This window comes from Rana temporaria, chromosome 3, assembly GCF_905171775.1.
Source record: "Rana temporaria chromosome 3, aRanTem1.1, whole genome shotgun sequence".
Taxonomy (NCBI): Eukaryota; Metazoa; Chordata; class Amphibia; order Anura; family Ranidae; genus Rana; species Rana temporaria.
In genome coordinates, this window is record NC_053491.1 from 194,508,257 (window position 1) to 194,516,306 (window position 8,050).

Here is an 8,050-nt window from a genome sequence, read left to right on the forward strand (position 1 = left end):
ACGCACGTGCGCCTCCCACAGCTCTTAAAGCGGCCGACGTACACCTACGGTGGTTTGCGCAGCCATGCCAACCTGCTGCCATATAACGACGTCGACTGGTTGGCAACAGGTGAATGCTCCTGGACACAAGCTGTTTTTGTCCAAGTGCGAATTTTTTTACCTAACTGCAGATAATCACTGGTTGTGTGATTACTTCTAAACACTGGCAGACAGCTATGGCTGCTTTAAGCCTGTCTTCGCTTTGTATAGGCTCAGGGGCCGCAATTGTCTGCATCCACCTGTACATCCAGCTGCAAGAATCTGCTGGATTCCTGCCACAGTTGAATTAGTTTTGTCTAGTGAATGAGGCTTTACAGACTTACATGGTTAAGATATCAACATGAATATACTGTACATGTTTTCATATTTTGGGTGTTAATGTCCTTTAAATAAAAACCTAAAGCCTAGCAGTTTTTTTTGTTCAACCCAGCAGGCTGAAAAAAAAAGAAGCTCTGGAGGAGCCCCTGTACTAACTATCTGATGTCAGTACAGTGATCTTCCCCACTGGTCTATTGTGTTCTGACAGGAATGCCCCCCAGCCAGAACACATCATTCAGTGCTCTCAGCCATTGGCTGAGAGCGCTGATCAGACGCCGGATGACCAAAAGCTGGATCGGCTGCCGTACAGATGTGCCGAATGTCAGCCAATTTTCTATTTAACCAGCTGATACCGCCTGATATTCAGCCTGTGTGTACAGGGCTTTAGTTAATGCCATTTGACAAAATAGTCAGATTCTTATTTACCTGTAAAATCATTTTCTTTGAGCACATCACAGGACACAGAGTATCTTCAAATTCATAATGATAGGCTTATGCCGGAATCTTAAAGTTATTGGACACTGGCTAAAAAAGCAAAAACCCTGCCTAGAAATAACAGATCCTCATTAGGCAAGGCTCCAGTTTTCTATAGCAAGCCATGAACCATTAGCAAGAAGGGTGGGATCTCTGTGTCCCATGATGTACTCAAAGAAAAAGGTTTTACAGGTAACCAAAAATCGGACTTTCTTTTTTGTACATACCTGGACACAGAGCATCTTCAAATTCATAAAAATAGGAAAGCTCTAAACCAATAAAATAAGGGGAGGGCACACAGGAACAAACTATCCACCACTATCCCCTAAAAGATTATATTCTCACACAGCCATGGTATCGGGTGAAGCTTCGGAGCATTTTCCGTGGTATCGGTACCGATACTGATACTAGTATTGGTATCAAGACAACCCTAGGTTTAACGCTGTCAGCAGATTGGGCACTTTCCCATATAAGGACCATAGCACACCGGAGCAGGCATCCCTTTCCTGTGTTGAAGACTGGGAAGAAAAGCAGGGAAGGGTATCACTGGCTTTTAAGTAGAGACAATTTTGAATCAGTTACAATGTAGGGAAGTTAGATACTGCAGCTTAATTGCTCTGCTCTCAAGGTCATTTTGATTTTTAAAACTGAGCAAAATAATGCAATCAGCTTTAATGCGGAACTAAACCCTCTATAACTTTACAGCCAAGGAAGCTGTCATCTTATCTTCTGCTTGAACTGCAGTTGCCACGGTGCTGCACGTGTTATGAATTATTACACCAGCCATTTGATGGCTTAACAGTTCAGTTGTGAGTCTAAGTAACTGTGACAGTTATTATTCAAGGCATGCCTTGAATGTAACTGTTTTTGGAAAAAGAGTTAAATTTTTGATTTAAGTTCTCCTTTAACATTGTATATAAAATTAATTGTCATATTAAATGTTCATGGTAGATTTTATGCTTACAATATATTATTTTAATATCATATAATGTAATCAATAAAAACAATCTATTGTGACAGGAAGTCAGTTAAATCTATGGGTGTTGTCACTGCTGGGACATATGTTTCTGCCTGGTTAGACAATACACCAATCATTATTAGGCGTCGGCTGCCAGAAATAGCCAGACAAGGTCTAAAGGGAGTTGGAAGACTCCAGCTGTTCAGAATGAGGCCATTAAGCCTCTATAAAAAGTCCAGAGGGTTACCACTTGTTGGCTGCATCACTCCTAAGGCTGTGTGAACAGGAGAAGCAGTGCCAGACAGTCTCCTGAGAGGTGAGGAGACCATTGACTTTTCTGTGTGATAAAAAGTCCAAAGACTATTGTGTGTGCTGTAGGAGCGGCACTGTCTATCCAGCGGTAGGCTGTGTTAGACTTCATAGATAGGTTTCCTGTGTGGAAGGTAGACGCCCAGCGTGGCTAGGATTTATTTTATGTTTTGATTTTGTTTATGCTGTTTGGATACTTGCAATTGTTTTCCAGCAAGATGGAAAAATAAACCAGAAACTTTGTTTTCAACCGTTTTTGATTGCCAGTCTGTATAAGTTCAGTGTGTGGTGAACCCATCCAAGGGGTCGCACACCCCGCTACCGAGCTAACCCCTCACATATGGTGGAGTGCCGCGGGCAACTAAAGTGAACCCAAAATGGAGGAGATACTGAAACAGCTGGTTTTATCAAATGCAAATCAACAGCAGATGAATGCAGATTTGGAGCGGAGCCTTGCAGCTCAACAACAGGCTCACCAGCAGCAAATGGAGGCCATCGTGAGACAGCAACAAAGCCCAGCAGAGAATTGTCTGTTGTTGGAGGAGTGCAAAGACTTTGAAATATTTGATTTGTTTACTGGTATCCTTGGAAACAGTCCACCCTTAACATCTCACTCAGAGCGGTGGGATACATATTGTGAGGATCTGACCAAGTACACAAAGCTAACTAGTTTGGAAACATGGGGAACAAAAGAGCTGGATTATCTTCGTCTTGATGACTTTTCAAGTCTCTATCCGGATGAAAAAGTTATCAGTAAAACTCCCACTCTTGCTCAGCTAAACAGTGAGGAGCTCTGTGAAGATCCATTTGAAAGAGTCCCCATACCTGTGCAAAAGGCTTTGAGTGGTGCTGAAATGAACATGGAGGAAATTGATCACGTGATCATAGTGGGTGGAGCCACTTGTGTACCTAAAGTTCGAGATGCAGCCAAGGAAAATACTTGTTTTTGTGGTGCTGAAGCCAAAAAGCAGGAAAAGACAAATAAAGACTTTTTTCAGTGTGAAAGTAGTACAAAATGTTTTGAGAAGAAATACCGCTTTGATGGGGTGCCACAGTGTTCTGATGGATCTGATGAAAAAAACTGTTGGAGACCAACAGATCCTTTTGTTTGGTGTCTTTCAAAGACTTGCTGCGTGCCTCAGAATTGGATCTGTGATGGTAAATCAGACTGCATTGATGAGCCTGATGAACAAGGCTGTGAACGTAAGGAATGTGGCAGTAACAAGTTCCAGTGTAATAATGAACAGTGTATTCCCTATACTATGCACTGCGGTGGAGACCGTGATTGTGGTGACCATTCAGATGAACAAAACTGTACAGTCACTAAACACGTCCGCTGTCAAAGTGGGGAATTTAAATGTCCATCTGGTGAATGCTTGCTAATGGAATGGAAATGTGATGGTGCAAAAGACTGTAAAGACGGAAGTAATGAAAAGGACTGTAAATTGGAGAAGATCACTTGTGAAAATGAGCAGTGGGCTTGTGCTAGTGAAGATCAATGTATTCCGACCGTCTGGCGGTGTGATAGTCGCACGGACTGCCATGATGGCAGCGATGAAGTTCACTGCAAACTGCAGATGTACAAAAGTAACGAGTATCAGTGTAAAAATCTTAATTGTGTTCCAATCAGTGCTGTTTGCGGTGGACAATCTGACTGTCTGGATGACTCAGATGACGGTGGTGCAAACTCAGTTCAAGATGAGCGTGACTCTGATGATTCAGAAGATGATGAACCTAGGGAGCAAACATCCAGCGATGTAGAAAATGGTAGCAATAGTCGTAATGCTAGTGACTCTGAAAATGAAGAGGCTCAAAATCACATTGCCAGTGATTCGGATGATGAGCCAACCGGAAAAAGAGGCACGAATGAAATTGAGGTTGGGGTAGACGAGGAAGGATTTATTTACCTTTCATTTGAAAACCCGGAGCCAGTTGACAATCCACAGTTCCTCTGGTCCAAGGACTACAAGGGAGCTCCAGACTCAGAGAGAACAGACATTTCTACCGATGGAAATAAGTCTAAACTTATTCTAACAAACCCTTCTGAGGAAGATGTAGGCACCTATGCTGTTGAAGTGCCAAATACAGATGGAGTATCTGCTAGTCACATGCTAACAAAGGAAGAACTAGAGGAACTGATGCGCAAAAGCCAGGATGTACGACATCCACTGATACGGAAAATCTCAGGCTGGAGTGTGGATGTACTGGAGAATGGAGATGTGCGCCTCTGGTTACAAGTAGAAAAACTGTCCTCTGATGCAGTTTTGGAGATGATTCTTAATGACAAAGTCATCCAAAATACACCGAAACGAAAAATAACATTTGACAAGGAAAATGGACTTATTGAAATAATTAAGGAAGACTTTGGTGAAGAAGATAAAGGAACGTATACTGAAAAAGTAGTGGATGGAAGAGCATCAAACCAGCTCATTGTTACCCTTACTGGGGAAGATTTTGATAAAGCTTATGATGAGTCCCAAAAGAAGGTCACAGAAGACTGCCACGTTATTATGATATGCAAAGTTAAAAATACCAAAACAGAGACCACGCTCAAGTGGTCTGTGGACAAGAAACCACTATCTAACGGTCAATTTGATAATCAAACTGGGTCAGGGACACTTGTAATGAAAAAGTTTACAAATGAAGATAAAGGACTTTACAAAGCTGTGGTAAAAGATAGCAGGGGAGACGACACGACTGAAATGGATCTTACCAAAGAAGGTATTGAAGATCTAATGCAGGAAATTCGTAGAAAAAGTGCAATGTCTGCCTCCCCACTGAAAGGTAAAGGCACAGCTGACGGAATTAAGCTTTACAGCGATGTGAAATATTTCATGGAGAGCATGAATCCTGTGTGGTACCACAAACATAAGAAGGTGGAGTTTACTAGAGAGGTGGAAGAAGACAATGAAGATGACAAACATGATATCAGTGATGCCTTTTCAGAGCCAGATTATGAAAATGATTCTGTTGAAGATTTGAAAGGAATAACTGCCGTGTCATCGAGGAAAAGAGGAATGCGAAGGTATTTCTGGGAATATAGCGAGCAATTAATGCCTTCTCAACATAAAGGGATACTGAGACGGTCTGAATGGGACAGAGACACGCTTCCCAGAAATATGTACCAGAAGAATGGTCGGCATCACGGCCAGTACACTGTGAACAAATCTCGCAGGACAGGTGTGGAAGACCTGACTCCAAATCCAAGAAAACTTCTGCAGATTGGTGGTGAACTGCGTAAACTGAATAAAGTAATCAGTGACCTAACACCCGTTATGGAGCTTCCTGTCACTGCCAGGCCGCGATCTCGTAAGGAGAAAAACAAGCTGGCTTCCATAGCTGGCCGTCAAAAAAAGAAAGCCCAGTATGAAGCCAATAACGTGAAGCTGTGCGGCCTGAATACTGAATATGATAATTTGCTGTTGGTGATCAATTCAATAAAACAAGAGATAATGACACAAATACAAATCCCCTGGGTGAAATGGGCATTGGATTCTCTCCGGTACTACCTCGTGGGTAGACTGTTTGAACTGGTGACGGATCACGCCCCATTAAAGTGGAGGGCACAGACTAAAGATTTAAAGGCACGAATTGAAGATTTAAATGAGCTACAACTAAAGCTTAAAGAGGCCCTAAAAACTAGCAAGGCTAGAGAGAATAACCTCACAGAAGACCTGGAAAACCTAAACCAAGAGTTGCGAACAAAGCAGAGAACCATTAAAAAGCAACAGAAGGGAAAAGATGAATTAAACAAGGAAAATGAAAAACTGAGAAAAAGGGTGAAACATTTGATGAGCAGCGTACAGAGCAAGTCCCTTCTGGACAGTAAACAGAGCATGGTAGATGAGCTTCAGAAGAAAATGAAAAAGCTTGAACTGGTAACGCATCGCCCCGGTGCTAAAGTGGGGAAGGCAGATGGGTTGTCCCGAGTGCATGCCTGCTTGGTAACCTGTGTCCCAACCCTAGGGTTGAAACAAGAGGGGGGGGTATGTGACAGGAAGTCAGTTAAATCTATGGGTGTTGTCACTGCTGGGACATATGTTTCTGCCTGGTTAGACAATACACCAATCATTATTAGGCGTCGGCTGCCAGAAATAGCCAGACAAGGTCTAAAGGGAGTTGGAAGACTCCAGCTGTTCAGAATGAGGCCATTAAGCCTCTATAAAAAGTCCAGAGGGTTACCACTTGTTGGCTGCATCACTCCTAAGGCTGTGTGAACAGGAGAAGCAGTGCCAGACAGTCTCCTGAGAGGTGAGGAGACCATTGACTTTTCTGTGTGATAAAAAGTCCAAAGACTATTGTTTGTGCTGTAGGAGCGGCACTGTCTATCCAGCGGTAGGCTGTGTTAGACTTCATAGATAGGTTTCCTGTGTGGAAGGTAGACGCCCAGCGTGGCTAGGATTTATTTTATGTTTTGATTTTGTTTATGCTGTTTGGATACTTGCAATTGTTTTCCAGCAAGATGGAAAAATAAACCAGAAACTTTGTTTTCAACCGTTTTTGATTGCCAGTCTGTATAAGTTCAGTGTGTGGTGAACCCATCCAAGGGGTCGCACACCCCGCTACCGAGCTAACCCCTCACACTATATACTCCAACAAACTCAGAAAAATCCCTGGCCACATTAATACAAGCAAGCACCTGACAAACAGGGTTCATTGGAATCAAAACTATGGCAGCTGAATAAGCAAGTGCCTGACATACAAATAATACAGAAAGTTCCCAAGTGTCTGCTAGTAGTCAGGTAGCTTGTAATCACAGAGGGCTGGATTCAGATACATAGGCTTATCTGTCCGCCCAGCGTAACCTATCTGAGATACGTTACGCCGCTCTAACTTTGGGCGCGAGTTCTTTATTCAGAAAGAACTTGCGCCCTTAGTTAGAGCGGCGTAGCGTATGTGTTGCGGCGTAAGGCGGCGTAATTCAAATGGGGATGTAGGGGGCGTGTTTTATCTAAATTTCCCTTGACCCCACGTTTTTTACGTTTTACTTGAACGGCGAATGCGCCGTCCGTAAAATCTCCCAGTGTGCATTGCTCTAAATGACGTCGCAAGGACGTCATTGCTTCCGACGTGAACGTAAATTACGTCCAGCCGTATCACGAACGACTTACGCAAACGACGTAAAATTTCAAAACTCGGCGCGGGAACGATGGCCATACTTAACATTAGCTACCCCTCATATAACAGGGGAAACTATACGCCGGAAAAAGCCGAACGCAAACAACGGAAAAAACAAAGCCCCGGGCGGTCGTTCGTTTCTGAATCGGCGTAACTCCTCATTTGCATATTCCTTGCATATACAAACGGAAGCGCCACCTAGCGGCCAGCGTGAGATTGCAGCCTAAGATCCGACGGTGTAAGTCACTTACACCTGTCGGATCTTAGGGATATCTATGCGTAACCCGATTCTATGAATCAGGCGCATAGATACGACGGCCGGACTCAGAGATACGACGGCGTATCAGGAGATAAGCCGTTGTATCTCTTTCTGAATCCGGCCCAGAGTCTTCTAAACACTCTTGCACCCATGAACTGCAAACAACACACATATCAAATGAAAAAAAAGGTCCCTCTCCTCTGTAGTCTGGAGGATGCTGCACCCATGTTTTCAAAAAAGAAGTAACATTTTGATTCATATGACCACAGAATAGTTTTCCACATTGCAACAGACCATTGTAAATGAATTTCGGCTCAGAGAGGATGGTGGTATTTCTGGATCATGTTCAGATATGGCTTCTTCCTTGCATAATAGAGCTTCATCTTGCATTTTTGGATGGCTTGGTGAACTGTGTTCACAGACAGTGATTTGTTTAGTTTTTTTTTTTGGGGAGGGGGGGGGTTGCAGTAGCAATACAAAAATAAACATACAGAACATTTAAAGACAGCCTGACAACTAGGCAACACACATAACAATGAAGACCTCAGCACTAGGCCATTAGTATAACTTCAAGG